Raw genomic sequence first — 4,603 nt, 5'->3', positions numbered from 1 at the left:
GTCACCACCTTTGTTTCTGCTTTCCTGGGGCATGCAGTGAAGATGGAAGCCGTGCCAGAAGCAGCTGGGGCCCCAGGAGCTTCTTTGGCCAGCATCCTATGTGGAGGCAACCAAGATCGTTTTGCTCAGCAGTAAACCAAGGGGTGTCTGTGCCCCTGCATCTCCTTGGGCTGTACACCATCTCCACCAAACCAACCAAAATCTCAAGAACCCACTTACTGCTGGTGGCCATAGGGAATTCAGTGCCCTCCCCTTCGTTCTGAAGGACTAACCCCTACCCTGCCCTCCTTATCCACCACAGACACCAGGCAAACCCCCGGGGATGCGTGTGCTTACTGTGCAGGCAGGACAATGCACCTAAACCTGGCTGGAATGCCACTTGGACCCAGCAGAATGGGTCCTGACGGCCTTTTCATTAACCTCTGCCTCCTTGCTTAGAACCCATAGAAGACACAACCCTGCCCCACAACCCACACAGCCTCGGATCCCCCCACTGTTATGCCTCAATAAATAGTCCTAATCTGTTGAAGATCAAGTCCAGCCCAGTCCTTTTCCCTTTTCCTTTGCCTCCATGTTCCTAACATATGGTGATGAAACCCAGGACAGGAAAAGCACCAGGAGTAACTGGTTCCCCTCCACCTGTCTCTCTTCCGGTCTTTTGCTACCCTTCATCTCTTTCTGAGGTCTCTCTTCCACCAAGAGCAGATAGTCCCTTGGGCTTCTTTCTCCTCCATCTTCCTCTTACTCGTCCCTCTCTTCTGACTCTTGGTCTCCAGGCAGGAGGCCCTTCCCAGTTTGACCAATTCCATCCACCACCCAAAAGCCTTCAGGACAAGGTAACTGTGCCAGAGACGCCCCAATATGGACCTAGGGACTCTGGGAGTCCCTCCCTTCCTGTCTGTGGGGGTCCCTCTCTAGGAATCTCTCATGTTTTGTGGACCCCCTGATACCCTTTAATTGGGACTTTGGGGATGCCCTCTCCTAATTATTGGGATCTATCCATTAGCCTTCTCACACCTTTGGGGATGCATGAAGTGGCAGGAGAAAGACTCCATAGTCCCACCAGATTTTTCCAAAATGGGTTCCAAATTGTCTCTCAGAGACACCACATTGGCTTGCCTGCAATCAAATCTTAGTCAGACACACTGAGGGATAAATAACTTCTGTTCAAATTTAAGTTTGGGCCATGAGTGTTGGCCTAGCGGTAGAGTGCTCACCTAGAATGCACAAAGGCCTGAGCTAGATTCCTCGGTACCACATACACAGAAAAAACCAGAAGTGGTGCTGTGGCTCAAGTGACAGAGCACTAACCTTGAGCAAAATATGTCCAAGGACAGTGCCCAGGCCCTGAGTTCACACCCCAGGACTGGCAAACCAACCAACCAACCAACAAACTTCTATTCTTAACAAGTTCCAGGTAAACCCTGCTAAAAAAAAAAAAAAGAGGGGCTGGGAGTTTGGCCTAGTAGTAGAGTGCTTGCCTAGCATGCATGAATCCCTGGGTTTGATTCCTCAGCACCACATACATAGCAAAAGCCAGGACTGGTGCTGTGGCTCAAGTGGAAGTGGTAGTGCTTTAGACTTGAGAAAGCCCAAGGACAGTGCTCAGACCCTGAGTTCAAGCCCTAGGACTGGCAAAAAAAGAAAGAAAGTAAGAAAGAAAGAAAGAAAGAAAGAAAGAAAGAAAGAAAGAAAGAAAGAAAGGAAAAAGGAAGAAAAGAAAGAAAACCTGTTTCTATTGATTGCTCCAATTGGAGGAAAGGGGCTTCAAAAGCCCCTTCAAAAGGCTCATTTGATTTGAGGTCAAAGCAAGCCCAGGCAGAAAAGACTCTCTGGGACTCAGTTCTAATTAACCAGCAAAATGCTACAAATGGTGCTGTGGCTCAAAGTGGTACAGTGAGAGCCTTGAGCAAAAAGCTCGGGGGTAGTGCCCAGGCCCTGAGTTCCAGCCCCTCAACTGACAAAAGAGATCTCAGTAAGAAGCAGACACCCCTGGGTCATAGCTTGTCCTGGCAACCAGAGTGCCTCCAGAGGCAGATAATAAGGGATTGTTTCAGATCCTAGATGGAATTACTTTGTGCTTGCCTTTCAAGATTAACCAGAGCTGGGAGGTGAAGAGAAATAGTAAGCATGTTCATCTAATGTCCATGCCTGTCTACCTTCTAATTAGACAGGAACTTATATTCTTGCGTTTGTTACCTGCTATTTCTATATAGAGTCAGTCTTGGAACCTTCCTGGGTGTCATCCATCTCTATAACCCAGACATCTACCAAAGCCTCCCACCAGTCCCTTCACCACTCCAGTCGAGCCCCAGCTGGACTGGCCTACCATGCTCTCCTCCACCCAGTTGCCAGAAACCCTAAATACTTTCTTCCTGCCCCCAGTCCAGTTATATAGAATTTCTCTTTTCCCTAGGGCCACAACTGGGTTTGTGCTCCAAATGGACCTTTTCTGGCTCATGACCAGAGAACATTCCCCTGTGTCACATCAACCGCTCCTGCCCTCTTGTCAGCCTCTTGCTTGATCTTGACTCAATTGCAGGAGCATCTCAGTGGAGATGGGGCGTACTCCAGTGGACACCCTGCTGGAACTCCTCTCATAGAGGACCCCTGACGGGCCCTCTACTAGAACCTTTATCAGCCATCCTCTTACTCCTCCTTCTTGGATCCTGGTTTTCTCAACCTTTTTCAAAAGTTTCTCTTTAACAGGATAATAACTCTCACTCAGGACACTACCTGGGATCAAGTCAAGGCCATGCAATCACCACAAGAAACCAGAGGCTTCCCTTAACTGTCCTGCACTGCTCAGCATAGACTTGGACCCCGAAGGCCCCAAGCCTAGTGACTCCTCGATGCCTCCTGGTCACCAGATCATAGCTAGAGAAGACCATGTCAGCCCTCCATTTATACTCCTTCAAGGGTTCAAATGATGAGAATCCACTTCGTTCTCATAATTTCATGCTGCTTCTATGGCCCACTGACCACTCTCCCCCTTGGGGCCCCTCCTGGTTCTCGAGAAAACTTTACCTCTGACCTTATCTGAAAGTTCAGGACTGCCAGTGTCAGGTTGATGATACCCCTGCCACAAAAGGCCAAATGGGACAGTTTGCACCATAGAGCCCAAACAGGATAATAAATTTGAATAATAAATTCCCAATAGGACAGGACAAAGAATTTCCAAAGAAGAGTCCGATCTCTTCCCAGGTTCCCTATTAGCCCGATGGTTTTATGTATCCAGAGATGGAATTATGATGGGTTGACCCCCACCCTATCATCTCAGGCGCAACAGATGCCAGGTGTGCGTGGACATGCTTGACTTGCAGGAAGGGCATCCGCCTAAGCTGGCTCTAAACATTGTGGGACCAACTGGAAACTCATTCCTTCCTGCTCCACCTTCCGCCCCATATACTTCAGGATCTAAGGAACTGCTACAGCAAAAGGCTCCTGGCCACAGCAGAGGAGTCAGATGGAGCCTGAGAATAGAAGACTGAAGATGGGACAGATGGAGTCTAGAAATTTCTAGTCCAGCTTTCACCCACCGAGTCACTTTAGGCAAGACAACATAAAAGGCTTGGCCTGCCAGGCACCTGTGGCTCACACCTGTAATCCTAGCTACATAGGAGGCTGAGATCTGAGGATCAAAGCTAACCCGGGCACTAAGGCTCTTATCTCCAATTAACCATCAGAAAACTGGAAGTGGTGCTGTGGCTCAAGTAGTAGAGCACTATCTTTGTGCTGAGGAGCTCAGAACAGTGCCAAGGCCCAGAGTTCAAGCTCCATGACAAAAAAAAAAAAAAAAAAAAAAAAAAAAAAAAAAAAAGCCAGCATGGGCAGGGAAGTCCTCAGGCTCCAGGAAGCTCTGCCATGCCCCTGAGAGAAAGCTCCCAGGCATGCTGGGGGTAGAGGCCTGTCAGGCAGTTCTGGACTCTCTCCCTTCTCCCAGCCTCTGCTTTGAGGTATAGCATCAGAGACTCCTACTCTTGTGGAGAGCCTATCCAGACTGTCCAATCAGCTGCCAGCTGAGCTTCCTGGGTGAGGGGGGGCTTCCACCAGGAAAATCAGCTCTGGGGCTCCAAGAGGCTAGCTCTGACAAGGCGATGGGGACGTCCTGGGCCATCCTTTTCCCTCCTGGCATCCAATAGCATGCTGGACCGTGGAGAAGCCAGACACAGAAACAAAAAGGCAACATATTGGATTCTGAGTTTTCTCTTTTTAATAAAAAGGCACCTATAAAACAGGTCAATACAGTACAGGCAGCACAGAGACCCCCGGAACAAGCCTAAAAATTGTTTCAAAATAAAAACCAAGAAGATGTCTTCACATATTGTATTTATATATTTATATTTATATATATATTTATATAATGGTACAAAATGGCTAGGGGCATGGCCATGGATGGAGGGAAGAAGGCTGGCCTGTGAGTTTGCCTTGGGAACTAGTGGTGGGAGGAGAGGGCACAAGGGGTGGGGGGAGAGCACAGGGACCCTTTGTGGTCTGAGCCCTGTCCCGGGGCAGGAAACAGAGTAGGACAGTTTGAGCAGTTGTAGGACAGGGGTGGGGGCCCAGGTGGAGGCAGGCCAGACAGAATGCCTGCCCCACCCCT

This window comes from Megascapheus bottae, chromosome 27 (assembly GCF_031878675.1).
Source record: "Megascapheus bottae isolate mThoBot1 chromosome 27, mThoBot2.hap1, whole genome shotgun sequence".
NCBI classification, from domain to species: Eukaryota; Metazoa; Chordata; class Mammalia; order Rodentia; family Geomyidae; genus Megascapheus; species Megascapheus bottae.
Note: the sequence above shows the minus strand (reverse complement) of the source record.